Below are 18303 nucleotides of genomic sequence, written 5' to 3'. Positions count from 1 at the left end.
TTTGAACAGGTAAATTTTTAAATTATATTTCTTCTAGGTGTTTATTGGAACATTACAGTTTTTCTGGAATTTAAAGTTTTCTGTAAACCTTTGTCTTCAAGTAATGCAACAGCATTAAATATTACATTTCGAAGCTATCCTTTAGCACATCCATTTTAAAATTATTATCTTAAGATGAAATTCTAATTCTTTGTAGTAACAACCCATTAAACTCCAAATGGGAACTATGCTAATTTCAGCAGCCTTGACTCTCCTTCCTCTTTTTTTTCTCTCCAGTATCTTTTCTTGTTTTGGAATAAGTGTCATGGACTGTCCAACCATTCAAAAGGAAGATTATTCCATTAATTTAATAGAAAAGGAATCCAGCCTGCCTGCATCTCAAGGCAACTTTGAGTATAATGTTAATCTAATAATTCATGTCAGTGGATTTTCAGTCATTTCAATAATTTTTTGTTTAACCACTCATTAAAGAGGTCCCAAAAAGCAAGAATCAAAAATCATGTTCTGCTTTCTAAGAATGTTTAAAAAGCTAGTGATTCAACAAGACGCATTCTATTCTTCCAAGATTTCTATGTGAAGAATTTCTGTTTTATCATAGCCCTTACCACTGACCCCTTCCCTTCAAACTTGTAGCTTTGTTCAGTTTTCTTGTTTCAGCTTTCATTTTGGTATTAGCCTCAGTAATATCCTTGTAGTATTTGACAATGAAATTCCATTTATTGTTAGAGAGCTCAATTCATATTGCCAAAGGCAGACTCATGAGCAGTTCATAAAGCATAAAATATTGAGTATCATTAACTTGATCATCTGCAAATATTCCATAAATTAATATAAGTACCACATAAATGTGCAACTTCATAAACTTTTAAAACTGCAAAGTAGTTACTTATCTATGTCATAAAATAATTCAGATCACTGGTAGAAGAGATTAAGCTAAAACTTTTGTTTATATCATTCCCAATATTTTTGTCAAATTTTCTTTTCCCATTAACTTTCACCTTAGGGCCTGCTTTTCCTAGCAACAAGTTACAAGTTGATATCCTTGGATTTTAGTCCCCTCTGAGTAACCTCTTTTCTTTCCACCACTAGTTAGTTCCTCATGTTAAATACCTGAGGAATAACGTCCCATTGTGCCTGCAAGAGGAGTACACAATTCGACTGTCTGTGCCTACTCTGGCCTTGCTTTGTTTGGGAATGTGGTACCATAGACAGGGGTATCAGGGATCAGGTGGCTGGAACCATGGTGTTAAGAATTATGGGTAGCAAAATGAGTAGCACAGAATAGGATAACACGGAAAGGGTAATTGTGACTGTAATTGATGAGTTACATTGGCAGGAAATTGGGTAGCAGCAACAGCTTTGCAGGGGTTTGGGTAGCTAATACAGGCATCCAGAACAATTTAGCATTGACAAGGAAGCATAGACAAAGTGAAAGATAAAAGTTGTGAGGCATTGTGGGAATTCTTTTCTACCCATGCTAAAAACATGGAGGAGGGTTATTTTAAACTAAAACTGCAAAAGATAATTTAAGGTCTTGGTGCTAACAAATCTGTCCAGGTGTTATTACTTTAAACAGAGAATTCAAAGTGGTTTTTCTTCATGAATACAGAGATCAAAGGTATTATAATTCTTATTTCAAAATGCAAATTAAAGGGAAAATTAGTCAGGAGGTAAAATTAATATTGAATGTTAATGTTTAAGAGGAAAAGAAGATCCTAGATGGCAGACTAAAAACAAAGCAATATTAGAGCATTATATGTTCAATAATAATTAAGAAACTTTAATTGAAAAATTGAGCTAGAATGTTCACATCAGGCAAAGGCAAGCAATCAGCCTAGCACCAACAAATAAACACCATAATGTATATCTCAGAAAAAGGAACCAAGTTTCTTATCCTTGATTTCAATGATACACACATGGGCACACACACACACACACACACACACACACACACACACACAAATGTATGCAACAGCTCAATCTACTCACATCCATTCAACATGAATCAAAGATCTTCAAACTTTAAAAGTTTGAAGTCTTACTCTGAAAACATTACAGGACAGAATAGGAGAAACCCTAGGTCTCCTTGGCACAGGCCAAAATTTTCTTAATAGAGACTCAGAAATACAAAACAAAAAATTCAAGACAAATGGGACAAATGGTATTGCATGCAATTGCAGATCTTCTGCATGGCAAAGGACATAGCTAGCCAGATCATTAGAAAGCCCATGGACTGGGAGAAGATCTGCACTAGCCATACAACATGCAAGGGTCTCATATCTAAAATATACCTGGAACTCAAAAAATTAAATCCCTCAACAACAAATCTTCAAAGGAACAACTGCCCAATAAATAAGTGGGCTAAAGACTTAAAGAGAAACTTCCCTGAAGAGGAAAGAAGGATGGGCAATAAACACATGAAGAAATGCTCAACCTATCTAGCCATAAAAGAATTGCAAACAAAAGCAACATTGAGGTACCACCTCACCACAGTTAGACTGGTAAAATCAAGAACTCTGACAACAACAGATGCTGGAGGGGATTTGGACAGTTGAGAACCTTACTACATTGTTGGTGGGAGTGTAAACTTGTCAAACCACTGTGGAAAGCAGTACGGAGGTTCCTCAAAAGACTCTCCTATGACCCAGCAATCAAAATTTTTGAGCATTTAACCACATGATCACAAACAAGACCATACTAAAGCTACCAGCAGACCTATTTTTTATTGTAGAATTATTTACCATAGCTATGATATGGAACCAACCGAGATGCCCCTCAGTAGATGAATGGATCAAGAAAATGTGGTATATATACACAATGCAATTCTATGCATCCATCAGGAAGAATAACATTGCTCCATTTGTTAGGAAATGGAAAGACTTGGAAAAAATTATATTAAGTGAAGTAAGCCAGACCCAAAGCAACATAGGTCCCATGGCTTCCCTTATTTGAAATAACTAGTATATGCTGAGTCAAGCAGAAAATGTCAGATAAATTGATGCTAGGGGAATGAACTCCAAGATAAGTATTCAATTTTTTTCTTTCATGCAGTTGTTTCTAACATATTTATAAGATGATTTCTATACTGCTTTTAATGTCTCTCCCCCTGCTTTCACTGTATTTGATGTTGGTACAAATTGTGAAGGGGAAGGGCAAAAACAAATCGTTTAACTAGGGATACAGGTGGACGCATTGTAACAATGAGATATACAAGTCATTATGTTGAAAAATTAACTTTACAACTTTGGTGGGGGGAAGAGGGTTTTGGCCATCTACTTTCCAGTTGAACTATAGGTGTAGAAGCAAAACGTAATGCAAAGCAATACAAAACAGTTCTTACTATAAATCATTTCTCTCTGAACATCTTAAAAATAAATTAAGACAACATGAAATAAAAAATCCCTTGATACCTATCAAAATTCCAACCTCATTCTTCAAGGAAATAGAAGACGCAATCCAAAAATTCATATGGAACAGTAAAAAAACCCGAATAACAAAAACGCTCCTCAATGGAAAGAATAGATCTGGTGAAATATCAATACCAAATTTCCAACACTACTACAAAGCCATAGTAATCAAAACAGCTTGGTACTGGCATAAGAACAGACCTCAGGACCAAGGGAATAGAATTGAAAACCCAGAAATGAACCTACAGACCTATAGCCAACTAATCTTTGATAAAGGAGCTAAAAAAATAGAATGGAATAAAGACAGCCTCTTCTGTAAATGGTGCTGGCAAAATTGGTTAACTGCTTGTAGAAAACTAAAACTAGATCCTTATATATCACCCTGCACCAGAATCAACTCCAAATGGATAAAAGACCTTGGAGTCAAAGCAGACACTCTGAAAATATTACAGATGGAATAGGAGAAACCCTAGGTCTCCTTGGCACAGGCCGAAATTTTCAGAATAGAGACCCAGAAACACAAGAAATCAAAGAAAGGTTGGACAAATGGGATCGCATGAAGTTGCAGAGCTTCTGCATGGCAAAGGACATAGATTGCAAGACCAATAGAAAGCCCACAGATTGGGAGAAGATCTTCAATAGCCATACAATGGACAAAGGTCTCATATCTAAAATATACTTGGAACTCAAAAAATTAAATCCCCCAACAACAAATCCTCAAAGAAACAACTGCCCAATAAATAAGTGGGCTAAAGACTTGAAGAGAAACTTCTCTGAAGAAGAAAGAAGTATGGCCAATAGACACATGAAGAAATGCTCAACCTCCCTAGCCATAAAAGAAATGCAAATCAAAACAACATTGAGATACCACCTCACCCCAGTTAGAATGGATATAATCAAGAACTGTAACAATAACAGATGCTGGAGAGGATGTGGACAGAAGGGAACCTTACTTCATTGTTGGTGGGAATGTAAACATGTTCAACCACTTTGGAAAGCAGTATGGAGGTTCCTCAAAAGACTTCACATAGAACTCCCCTATGACCCAGCAATCCCACTTTGGGGCATTTACCCAAATGTTTACAAACAAGACCACACTAAAGCTACCAGCACAACTATGTTTATTGCAACATTGTTTACCATAGCTAAGTTCTGGAACCAACCCAGATGCCCCTCAGTAGATGAATGGATCAAGAAAAGGTGGTATATATACACAATGGAATTCTATGCCTCCATCAGAAAGAATGTCATTGCCCCATTTGTTAGGAAATGGAAAGGCTTGGAAAAAATTATATTAAGTGAAGTAAGCCAAGCCCAAATAAACATAGGTTCCATGGTTTCCCTTATTTGCAATATCTCATATATGTATGAGTTGAGCAGAAAAGGTCAGATAATGTGCTGTTAGGAAAATGAACCCTTAGATATGTATTTAAATGTTTTTTTTTCTTTCATGCATTTGTTTCTAACTCATTTATAAGATTATTTCTTTGTTGCTTTGTATGTCCCTCCCCCACAGTATAACCCCTGATTTCACTATATTTAATGTTGGTATAATTTGTGGAGTAGATGAGAAAAACAAGTCATTTAAGGATACAGGTGGACCAGTTGCAACTATGAGAAGTACGAGTTGTCATGTCGAAAACGAACTTTACAACTTTGGTGTGGGGAAAGGGGAGATTGGGTGGGGGAGAGGAGGGAGGCTGGGAAGGGATGTGAAGGGTAAACAAAGGAGGAGGCTGCAATGCTTGATAAGAAATGTACTCATTATATTGCTTATGTAATTGTAACCCCTCTGTACAGTATGTTCACAAAAAAATTAAAATTAAAAAAAGAAAAAAAAACACTAAGTTTAAAGCATCCTTCTAGACAAGTTAAAGAAATAATGAGAACAAGTATTTTAAGAATAATTTCAGAGAGCTTGAACTCAGGGCCTGGGTTCTGTCTCTGAGATTTATTACTCAAGACTAGTGCTGCCACTTTGAGCCACAGTGCCACAGAAAAGTCTCACCAATTTTCCTCTCCAGACTGGCTTTGAACTAGGATCTAGAGGTTTCAGCTCTCTGAGTAGCTAGGATTATAGGCATGAGCCCCTTTCACCTGGCTAGAATAATTGCTTACCTGAGACAAAGGCCAGTTATTATTAAATGTCTATCATGTTTAACTTTGTAAAATAAAGTTAACTGATATGTCTTCCACTAGAAATAAGGAATTAAATGTGCAGATGGGTTACAAAGTTCTTACCAAAAACTACATATTTTCCTTTTTTTTTCTTCCAAAATTGTTTGCTTTCCAGAATCATACCTTATCTTTCCTTGCTGGTTTCTTTAGTTGATTTCATACATGCCCACAGCTCCTTCAACTATCAATTCTTATGTGAAGAACTTGCTAATATCTATTTTCAGTCCAAACGACTTGTATGCACCTCTCATCCATATATTCACCTGACATAAAAACTTGTGAAACAGTAATCATTTCTTATCATTACTGGATATTAAAGTGTAGGTAAAATTTAAGAAAATAAAGAATTCCATAAATAAACATAACATGATTTTAATAGTAATGCTAAACATAAATACAACGTTGATTATTTTCTGGATCAATTTAATAAAAACCTCAAGGAAAAGAAATTAACTTTTTTGAGGGCTGATATTATGGTTTAAAATTAGGACCTAACCTTGTCACTTAGGCTTTTTCCCTTAATAGTGGTGCTCTGTATTTGAACAACAGCTCCCCTTCCAGTTTTATTTGGGGGATCATAGAGAGAAAAGAATCTCATGGAATACAAATTATTTGTGTCCCTATCTTGGGGTTCATTTCACATAACATCCTCTTATATGGTTATATGGTACCATGTACTAGTTACTCCAAGTAAGATTAACCATGAGACCTATGGTTATTTGAGCCTGGCTTATTTCACTTAATATAATTGTTTCTGTGTCTTTCCATTTCCTAGCAAATGGAGCGATGACATTCTCTCTGATGGAGGCATAGAATTCCAGTGTGTGTGTGTGTGTGTGTGTGTGTGTGTGTGTGTGTGTGTGTGTGTGTGTGTGTGTGTGTGTATCACATTTTCTTGATCCATTTATCTACTCAGGGGCATATGGGTTGGTTCCATATCTTAGCTATGGTAAATAATGCTGCAATATACATAGTTGTACCAGTAGGTTAGTATGGTCTTGTTTGTGATCATTTGGGTAAATACCCAAAAATGTGGACTGCTGGATCATAGGGGAGCTCTAAGTGAGGAATTAGAAAACATTATATCAAGTGAAGTAAGCCAAAACCAAAGAAACATTGGTCCTATGTTTTCCCTTATTTGTAATAACTATTACATGTCTGGGACAAGCATAAAAGTTCAAAAGCTATGTACATAGGACCAGATAAGATGATGTTAAGTGAAATGAACCCCAAGATAGGATTTATAATCTACCATGTGTTTTTTTTCTTTTTATGTTCCTCCCCCATGGTTTAACCCTTGTTTTCACTATATTTAGTATTGGTGTCCTATATCTTGTATACACCCTTCTCTAGCTTGGGGAGGGGAAGGGAAAAAACAAAATAGATAAATAGTGATACAGGCTGACCCATTGTAACAATGAGATGCACAAGACACTATGTTAAAAAAAAAAGATCTTTACAATATAGGCGGGGAAGAAGGGAAGGGAGTACAGGGGAGTGTAGTTGTGGAGGTGGGAGGGGAGGGTAGGGGAAAAACAAAGGAGGAGGTACTCCTTTTCTCGCTCTGTTCTTTTCTAGCTCTTGCTCTTCTTTTCTAGCTCTCTCTCTGCTCTAGCTCTTTCCTCTCTCTTTCCCAGCCGCGTGGAGTGCCAACCTTGCCTGGTCCCAGCAGGTCTACTGAATAAACCTACCCCTTACCTGAATACCACGTGCTGGTGCTGTTCTTTCGGCTACCTCTTTTTAAAAACCAAACATAAAAAAAAATATTACTAAAACAAAGGAGGAGGTAACAATGCTTGATAGAAAATGTACTCATTAACTTGCTCATGTAACTATAAACCCTCTATACAGCATTTTTTACAATTAAAACCTCTTTTAAAAAACAGAAGGTGTGCCGGACACCTGTGGCTGACCCCTGTAATCCTAGCTACTCAGGATGCTGAGATCTGAGGATCAAGGTTCAAAGACAGCCCTAGAAAGAAAGTCTGTGAGACTCTTATCTCCAATAAAACCACTAGAAAACAGATACTGGTGCTGTGGCTCAAGCGGTAGAGCACTCCCCTTGAGCTGAAGAGTGCAGGAACATCGCCCAAGAACAGAGTTCAAGCCCCACGACCGACAAAAAAAAAAACAAAACAGGTGTCATGTACACCAAGTATAGTAGCTCCATCTGTAATCCCAGCTGATTAGGAAGCAGAAATGACAAGAATCTTGGTCTGAGGCAGGCCAAAGAAATAACTGCCAAGGCAGCCATCTCAACAAATGAGCTGGCCATAGTGGTTCACATCTGTAATCCTAGCTAATTATGTGGGAGGCATAGGTAGCAAAGTCTCAGTCAATCTAAGATCTGACCAGGGCAAAAGTTCAAGACTTCAAGTAAATAAAATGGACTAGAAGTATGGCAAAAGTAATTGAGATACTTGGTGCTATACAAAGTCCTGTCTAGCAAGCAGAGAACCCCTGAATAGAACCCTAGTAATATTCCTTTCTTCCACCAAAAAGCCTAAATAACTTTGTCCTATTTGAAAATCTAATTTCAAGACCACTGACAGATCAGAGATGGTGAAATTATCTTAAAAATTAGGTTTGCAAAAGAGACAAAATTCTTTAGGTTTTGGAAAAACTGAAATGGTAGGAAAATGCATGTGATTTTTGTTAGCTCCATAATTCTTGAAAACATAAAATGTACTCAAGTATTTAATATATATCCATATGTGTGCATATATCCATGTATGTATATATATATATATATATATATGTGTGTGTTTGTGTGTATAATCATATATATATATATATATATATATATATATATATACATACATATATATGTATGGTTCATCTCTTTTCTGTGTAGCAAATGGTACAAATGAATCTGTACAAACACTACTCAAAGGCATGAATAGACAAAGAGAATGAGCAGAGAACTCATACTCAGGAATCTATGGTTAGCCCATAACCTGAAAATGTTTTACATCAGTTTGCATGTGTCAGTTACTGCAGTACAGGGACAATACGATGGCAATGAGATACCAGGCAGATGAAATGAGAAATGAGAGATACAAATGGTACAATATTCTTTCTGATGAGTAAGAAGAATTTCCAGTGTGTGTGTGTTTGTGTGTGTGTGTGTGTGTGTGTGTGTGTGTGTGTGTGTGTGTGTGTGTGTGTGTGTGTTAAATTTACTTGATTCATTTCTCTTTTGAGAAGTATCTGGGCTGATTCAGTAAGCATGGTTGTGCTGAAAACGTTACTATATCCTGGTTTGTATTCTTTCGGGTAAATGTCCAGGAGTAGAGTTGCTGGATCATATGGAAGTGGGTAGTCAAAAGAGGAGTGAAGTGGGAAAAGGCAGAAAATTGAATAGGAGAAAAGGGGGAAAATGCAGAGAGGAATCCAGTAAATATCCTATAAAATTAAGAAGAGTGAAGGAAGAGCTGTAGGGGAGGGATGGATGAGAATGTTGAAAGGGTTGACATTGATCAAGGTATATTGTATGCATAAACTGCTTTGTTTCATGATAACTGCTTTGCTACTTAAAATAATAATTAAAAAATCATGTCCCTAAAATGTTATGCAATTAGAAGCAAAGCATGAGAATCTGCTCAGATAATCTCTAGGGTCAATAAATCTTTTTTGGTTAGGATAAGTTTTAGAACAACACTAATGATACATATCATTTGAAGAAAATTTTATAATTTCCAGCTATTTAAAATAATCATTTGTGAAGACATGCCTCAAGTGGCAGAGTGCTACTTAGTGAACAAAGCTGTCAGATAATGAATTCAAGTCTCAATCTCGAACAAAATTAAAAACAATCAGTATAATTCAGGCACTTTCCAGGGCACTAGTAGCTCATGCATTAATCCTACTTTAAATCAGAAAGCAGAGATCTGGGGATCTCAGTTCAATGTCAGCTTAGATAGGAACGTCTGTGAGACTCTCATCTCCAATTCACTGTCAAAGAAAGCTGGAAGTGGACTCATGGCTCAAGTGGTAGAATGCTAGCCTATGGCAAATAGCTCAGGGGCAGAACCCAATCCTTGAGTTCAAGCCTTAGAATAGTGCACATACATCACAAACAAAGTAAGTCACTCAATTTCTCAACTTTCCATTTCCCTAATCCTAACTCTAATTTTGGACAGAACCCTAAGAGTAATCTTGATGATAATAGTAACCCAATCCTAAAATTAATGGAAAATACTCGTGTTTAGACACATTCTAACAGATACTCATTGCCTTTGAAATGATTTGCAGTTTGCTCCAAATCCTAGATTCCCTGACTTGGACTCTGAAATCATTCCCTATTATGATTCATTAACCTCAAATCTTCATATCATGAAAACTATCTCAGTTTCCATTGATCTTCACGTTCACTGAACTCCTATATCTCCAAAAAGAAGTTGCAGGTTTATTTAAAATCTACTTTAGTACCTAACCCTAACTATATATAAACCTTACTAGAAACCTAACTCTAAATTTAACCCTATTCAACCTTGAATAGGAAACTTAGGAAAACTCTGTAGTTTTTGTTAAATTTCAACCTTATTATACTTGAAAACGTTAGCAGAAAACTCAGTTTTACTGTAAAGCTTACCCTTCCCTAAGCCTAAGTCTAACCTGAACTAGAACAGTAACCCTAACCCTAGAACTAATAGCCTTTGGATACTAAAAGCCATACAAATACATTAGTTTTTATTCATCCTAACTTTGATTCAACTCATCTTTCTAAAAATAGTTTGTAGTTTTACTCAGTATCTTGCCATTTTTGTAATCCGAACCCTAACTGGAATATTGAGACAAACCCTCACACTGATCATACCCTAATCTTAATATTATTAGCACTTTCTTATTTCACATTCATCCTAATTCTAACTAGACTTGTTATTTGAAGATTTACTTTCAGTTTGGCCCTAAACTTTCCATTTCCCTAAGGCTAACTCTAACTCCAGCTGGAACTGAAACCTAACTTTCACTCTAATGATAGTCCAATTCTAATGTTTAAGAACAAAACTCTAGTTTTTAATCATTCTAATGGATACTCCAGTTTGCACTCTGGTAATGAATTTCAATTTGCCTTAATTCCCACAAATTTTCTGACTCAACCTCTGAAGTTATCTTGTTCCCTAACATGAAGTATTATATTATTTGTCCTCAAATTCACTTATCAGGAAAAATATAGTTTCCAATGATCCTACCTTTCCCTGAATCCCTGTACCCTAAAACAATTTCAAATTTACTTGCCATCTAATCCATTACTTAACACTAACTCTCAAGCTAAACCTGGCTGGAAAACTCTCATTAATCATTACAAGAATGATCACTGAGAAATAAATATAATGATAATGCTCTAGTTACTATTCAATCTCACATTTTTGCTCCTACTTGTTAGTGAAAACTGAATTTTTTTTTTTTTGGTCAGTCATGGGGCTTGAACTCTGGGCTTGGGCGCTATAACTCAGCTCTTCAGCTCAAGGCGAGCCCTCTACTGCTTGAGCCACAGCTCCACTTCCAGGTTTTTGGGTGTTTAATTGGAGATAAAGAGTTCTCATGCACTTTGCTGCCAAGGGTGGCATCCAACTGCAGTCCTCACATCTCAGTCTCCTGAGAGGATAGGATTACAGGCATTGAAAAGTATGTTTTGCTGGGTGCCAGTAGCTCATGGCTGTCATCCCAGGTACTCAGGAGGTGAGATAAGAGGATCACGGTTCAAAGCCAGACTGGGCATGAAAGACCCTGAGACTCTTATCTCCAACAAACCACCAGAAAACTGGAAGGGGTGCTGTGGCTCAAGTAGTAGAGTGCTTGCCTTGAGCTGAAGAGCTCAGGGACAGCACCCAGGCCCAGCATTCAAGCTCACAATTGGAAAAATGAAAGAAAGTAAAACATCTTCGCTGCAAAGATGTGGAGGTGTGTGTGGGAGGGTGCTGTGATTGAGAGACCAGGTGCTGGCCTCACTTTACAGACATTTCTAAGAACTCAGCAAGTTTGCACCAGTTTGAAGCCACAGTAGAATGGATGGTGTCTTACCAAGAACTCAAGTGGTAGAGGCCTATGGCAGGCAGGGAGTGGGCAAATGGGTGCAGGGGTGGGATTGTTGTGTCTGTATTCTCCCTAATGAAGGATGGATTTGGATGGTGGGTGTCAACGTCTGAAGTAAAGGGTTGCAAGAAAGTTTGTGGCCTGATGAAATAGGTTTTCTCTGGGTATATGAAGATGGATGATGTCTGGCAACTCTGGTGGCTCACAACTGTTATCCTAGGTACTCATAAAGCTGAAATGTAAAGACCACGGTTCAAAGCAGCTTGGGCAAGAAAGTCTGTGGGTCTTGATATCCAATGAGCCACCAGAAAACAGGAAATGTCACTGTGGCTCAAATTATAGAATGCTCATCTTCTGCTGAAGAGCTGAAGGACAGCGCCCTGACCCAGAGTTCAAACCCCATGACCAACCATAAACAAAGGGGTTGGCTGAGTTTTCGACATTGCAGTGTGTATGGTAGGAAATTCCATGCTGGGTTCTGAGACATTCCAGATATGAGAGGCGCAATGATGGGTCTACAGTTAATCTGAGTATGATAGTGCCATCTTCTCAGGGGTTGGATGTGATCCTAATAGAGGGAGTTCATGGTTTTGTTCTCAGGAACTGCTAAGGGCTTGGAATATCTGTGTGCGTGTGTGTGTGTGTGTGTGTGTGTGTGTGTGTGTGTGTGTGTGTGTAATTTTCCCTCGTCTTTTTCTGTCCCTTTCCTGGTGGCTGGTCTGCCTCTTCTGATCTCAGATGGTGTCCCTCCTTCACACCGACCTTGCTTTTGCCAACCATTAGGGTCTACAATGAGTCCTAAATTGCCACAGGCCTGTGTTCCAACTTTTCTCTGGCGCACAAGTCTGGCTGTCCCAATATTTGGTCACCTCCAGGGGATTCTGGGTCAGTGATGCCAGCTGGCATAGGGTCTCCTCTGCCTGAAAGGGAGGGCCTCAGTCATGTGATGTCCTATCCTTTTCCTCAACTGGGCCTCTGACTTCATATCCCTCTCATCAGGCTGGCAGTGGAGTGGGGAATGGGGGATTGCTGGTGGTTCTGGCCAACTCAAGCTTGACAGCTGACTGAAGACTGCCCAAGCAAGGAGGATCTAGTGCTACATGGGATGTGAGGCCAGGGTGGCTTGGAAGTATAGGTCAGTTTCTAGGAAATGTAAATGTACTTTATCACAGGACAGTCTATCTTCTGGCCCCAACTGGGCCTCTCAGGTCCTTCTAGACAATTCCAGATGCTCAGAATACAGAGGCACAGACTTTAGATTCCAGGGCCAGGGAACTGGGGGATGAGAGACTGGTATGGCCAATACCTCATTGTTTTGGGGTATTAGTTTTGACCTGGATATGCACCCCCTTGTGTACTTTCACTTCTTAACCCAGTGTTGGCCACACACCGGCCACTAGTGGCAGTACTGTGGAAGTGGCAGGAGTGGAAGTGAAGTCTAGGATGACCAAAATCAGGATTTATGGCCTTTGGGGGTGGCAAAGGATGTCTTTTAAAAAAATCTTAGAGCTGGAACTCAGGGCCTAGGCAATGTCCCTGAGCTTCCTTTGCTCAAAGCTAACATTCTACCACTTGAACCAGAGCTCAACTTTCATCTTTTTTTAGTAGTTTAGTAGAGATAAGAATCTCATGGACTCTCCTGCCTGTTCTGGTTTCAAGCTGCCATCCTAAGATCTCAGTCTTTTGAGTAGCTAGGATTGCTTGTATAAGCAACGGGCACCTGGTAAGGATGTTGTTTGTGTGTGTGTGTGTGTGTGTGTGTGTGTGTGTGCGTGTGTTTACCGGGACTTGAACTCAGAGCCTAGGTGCTATCCTTTAGCTTGTTTTCACAAGGTTGGTGCTGTACCACTTGAACTACAGTAGCTCTGCTTCCCAGCTTTTTGGTGATTTATTGGACATAAGAGTACGCCCAGGCTAGCTTTTAATTTTGATTGATGCTCAGGTCTCAGGCTTGAGTACCTAGGATGACAGGCATGAGCCACCAGCGCCCAGCTGATAATGGCCTTTCACCACAGTGGACTGGGATCTCCTGAAAACTATTTTTTTTCTGTGCCAGTACTGGGCCTTGAACTCAGGGTCTGGGCTCTGATCTCTTAACTTTTTCCCTCAAGTCTCTTACTCTGCCACTTGAGCCACAGCTCCATTTCTGGATTTTGGTATTTCATTGACCAGAAGACTGTCACTAACTTTCCTCTGCTGAGCTGGCTTTGACCAAAAATCTCTGATCACAGACTTCTTAATAACTAGGATTTACAGGGTTTGAGCCACTGGAGGCATTGGGTAGAAGTTTTTCTTAAGCAAGAATTCTTCCCTGCATTTGCTCTGACTCCTCCATGCAAAGGGGGCCTGAGAGTCAGGATCTGTGAAAAATAGGCTTCCAGGCACAAAATTGGCTGGGGTCTTTGGTAAAAAGTCAAGCTAATCTTACCCTGAGCCCCATTCTGGGACCCCACCGTCTGCCCTACCTGGGACTCAAGTACAAACCTTGACCCAGCCTTCAGTGTTCTGCCAGACTTGTCTGAGGCCACAGAACATTCATTCCACCCACAGAACCTTCTCGACACCACCTCTCAGGACCTTTGTGCATGCTCTGTACCTTCTGCCCGAGGCCCTCTGTCCTGTTCCACATCTTAGAACTGTGGAATTTTGGCACTGGTCATATCACCTCCTGGAGCAAGCCTTTCTTTCCCTTCTCTCACTTTTTTTTTAATACTGAGTTGCTAGAGATCGAACTTGTGCAGGCTGACTGTCAAATGCTCTATCTTTGTGTGTGTGTGTGTGTGTGTGTGTGTGTGTGTGTGTGTGTGTGTGTGTGTGTGCCAGTCCTGGGGTTTGAATTCATGGCCTGGATGTTATCCCTGAGTTTTTATGCTCAAGGCTAGCATTCTACTACTTGTACCACAGCTCTGTTTTTTTTGGTGCTTAATTGGAGAAAAGAGTCTCGTATAGACTTTCCTGCCTGCACAGGCTTGCAGTTATAATCTTCAGATCTCAACTTCCTGAGTGCTATTATTACAGGAGTGAGCCACCAGCACCTGCCCTCTACCTCTTACCTATAACCTCGGCCCTCTTCTGAATCCCAGAAGAGTATGTCTCACCAAGCTCACATTTTTTTTTGCCAGTGTTATGGCTTGACTCAGGGTCTAGGCATATTCCTGAGCTGCTTTTGCTCAAGACTACATTCTATCACTTAAGCCACAGTGACACTTTTGGAGTTTTCTGTTTATGTGGTGCAGAGGAATCCAACCCAGGGCTTCATGCTTGCTTGGTAAGCACTCTATCACTTAGCCACATTCACAGCCCAAGGATTATGTCTAACAGGAACTATGAGGGTGGAATTTACTGGAATACTCATTTCAGCAAAGAAATCGCTGGCCATTTCATATCTTTGCCAGGATTTGGGACCAGTGTAAGACTCGGCAATGAGGAATGATGAATGAGTGATAGCCACCAGGCCCCAGAGATCTAGGCTCACGTCCTAAAGAGATATAGGGAATATGGAGCCAGAATCTTCCACAACTTGTACAGCCTAGGAACAGTGATCTCCGTGGAGGCAGAGGCTAGCTGCTAAATATCCCAATGGGACACCTCAGCCAGAACATAATGAACCCATTGCATACACCAGCCAAGGCAAGCCTTCTGGGCTTCAGTTATTAAATGGCAGAGAAGGATACTTTGTTCAAGCTACTGACTAAGACTTAGTACTTTCTGAGGGCTTGTCCCAGCTTGCCCAGGTTGGGGGTCTGGTCATGGACAACCTGATGAATACCCATCATCCATACATCATCGATAAATACACAGAGACATGGAGTTACTGCCTTCTTTTTTTCTTTGGCAGGTCTCAGGTTGAAATATGAGCCTAGGCCCTATCCCTGATCACCTCTTTCTCAAGAGTAGCGCTCTGCCCTTGAGCCACAGACCCAACCCATGGGGATATTTTCCTGTGATCTCTTAGAAATAAGAGTGTTGCGGACTTTCCTGCCCTGGCTGAATTCAAATTGGCAATGTCTACATCTCAGCCCCCTGAGGAGCTAGGATTACATACAGGAGCCACTGACACCTGGCTTTGTTTTCTTCTTGTTGTTCTTTTTTTAATCGTGACAATCTGAAATCTTCAGTGTCATTCCAATGGTTTGCATTCAAAGTAAACTTCGCAGGCTTGGAGTTCAAATCCCAGGACTGCCACACACAAATGGAGGGAGATCCTGACAAACTCATTCCTATTTACGTGAATGCTAATGGAATGTTATAAAAGTAATTAAATTTGCAGTTAATTCACGATCCTATTTAAGAAAGCCACACAACAATCATTGGATTTATATCTTCCATTCTAGCAACACGTTGTGATTTCCCTAATGGAAGGATATTGATTAATTTTAATTAATGATTTTATAAGTATTCAACCATGATACTTCATTAAATGCAGATATAACTTAATAACTAAATATTGGTAACTATATATATAAAATTTAATAATATCGTCACTTCTCTCTCTCTACATATATATATATATACATATATATATATACAGCAATCTACACACACACACACACACATATATATATATATACAGATAGATACATAGATAGATAGATAGATACATAGATAGATAGATAGATAGATAGATAGATAGATAGATAGATAGATAGATAGATGGATAGATAGATAGATAGATAGATAGATATAGATATAGATTGAGCACTAGTGTGGCTTGATAATAGCCACACTATAGATAGATAGATAGATAGATAGATAGATAGATAGATAGATAGATAGATAGATAGATAGATATAGATATAGATTGAGCACTAGTGTGGCTTGATAATAGGTCATCAGAATTTTCTGGCAGCTCAGTTTGCCAGAGGTTGGTGTGCTAAGGCTTTGACCCCATTTATGGATTGGACATTGTAGGCCATGAGTTGAAATCCCGGCATTGCCAAAAATTTATTCATGTAATAAGAAGCCACTTTTGACACATTTTTTTCCCTGACAAAATGTCCTGGGTCTCAGTATGATGTATAATTCATATGTAAATATATTCTGAATGATAGGATGTAATAAATGAAATTGAATAAGGGTAATAAACGTCATACTCACTAAACTCCTGTGTGTATTTTTCCAGTGCTGGAGCTTCAATTCAGGCCCTGGGAACTGGTCTGAATTTCTTGTCTTCAAGGATGGTGAGCTTCTCCTTCACCCACAGTGCCACAGAGATCCCCAGATGCTGAGTTCAAATCCCAGGTCTGCCAGAAAAATGGTGCAAATTCCAAGCCAGGGCCTTATTTTATTATTATATTTTTTGCCAAGCACGAGGCTTGAACTCAGGTCTTGGTATCTCTGCCACAGCTGGCCCTGGGATTCTAGGACCCAAGTTCAAATCTCAGGGTTGGCAAGAAATAAAATAAAAAGGAAAAGGATAAAATGGAGAAATTCAAGAAGGTGGTTTTACATTTTTTCCCTTTGCATTATGACCATCCTGCATGTAAATGACAAAGCCCAGAAAGTGTTCATGACATTGCATGCTGATGTTTGGCTGGCAATTAGGGAAGCCATAACCAAAACCAAAACTTATGACTGGAGGTCGAATCACAGGGCTGCCACTAAGTATTGGCGGGAGATTCTAAGAAACCCATTTTCATGTACATCCATACGAATGGAATTTTATAAAAGCAACAAATTAGTAGTTAGTGTATACACATCAATTTTATTGCATTGACAAATTTTCAATTAATACTTTATTATGTATTCAACCATGATACTTAAAAGTGGAAGGAATAATTTGAATGTCAATAATGGGTTGTAATATAATATATGTAATTTCATAATATACAGACACCTTTCTCTGGTTTTTTGCATATATATAGGTATATATATATATATATGTATATACGTATACATATATGCGAATATACACATTTATCTATTCATAAAATTGTCAATCCTGGGGCTCAATGGTATAATGATGGCTAGTACATACAAAGCCCTGGATTCGATTCCTCACTACCACATGCACATAAAAATCTACAAGTTGTGCTCTCGCTCAAGCAGTTGAGCATTAGCTTTGAGCATAAAAGCTAAGGGACTGTGTCTAGACTCTTACTCAAGGTCCAGAATGGGCATGAAAAAAGATTGAATGTTGTGACTGCAACTCTATAAGGATAGGACTTCAAATACCTCATCACAGAGCAAGCCAGGAATCTGGTGCTGACAGCTGCCATCTAACCTGACTTAGTCAGAGGTATACAACTGCAACTCAGCCCCACAGAACCAGATGCTGCTGGCTTGCTCACCCCTGTCATCCAAGATACTCAGGGGCTGAGATCTGACACTGGTGGGTTTAAAATCCAGCCCTGGCAGGATGTTTGTGAAACATTTTCCTGCAATCGCTGTAGCTGACTCCCACACCCAAAAAAAATACCCCTCTGAATCATTAGATGTGAACTTTGTGCAGTTTGTAATGTGTTTCTGAAAGAATGGTGATACTGATGAAAGCACCCTAATACTAATGACAGCTTGTGGGGTACATCTACATGATGAGTCCTTCCTGGGGTGCTGGGGCCCTCATGGGGTGCTGTGTGCTGAGTCCTGCACAGGATGCTATGTGCTGAGTTCTTCACAGGTGCAGTAGGCTGAGTCCTGCATTTGATGCTGGGTGCTGAGTCTTTCACAAGATGCTGTG

The sequence above is a fragment of the Dipodomys spectabilis genome, unplaced genomic scaffold (assembly GCF_019054845.1).
Source record: "Dipodomys spectabilis isolate Male_0828 unplaced genomic scaffold, ASM1905484v1 ptg000020l, whole genome shotgun sequence".
In the NCBI taxonomy this organism is placed as follows: Eukaryota; Metazoa; Chordata; class Mammalia; order Rodentia; family Heteromyidae; genus Dipodomys; species Dipodomys spectabilis.
The sequence above is the reverse complement of the archived record's forward strand: the minus strand, read 5'-3'. Positions refer to the sequence as shown.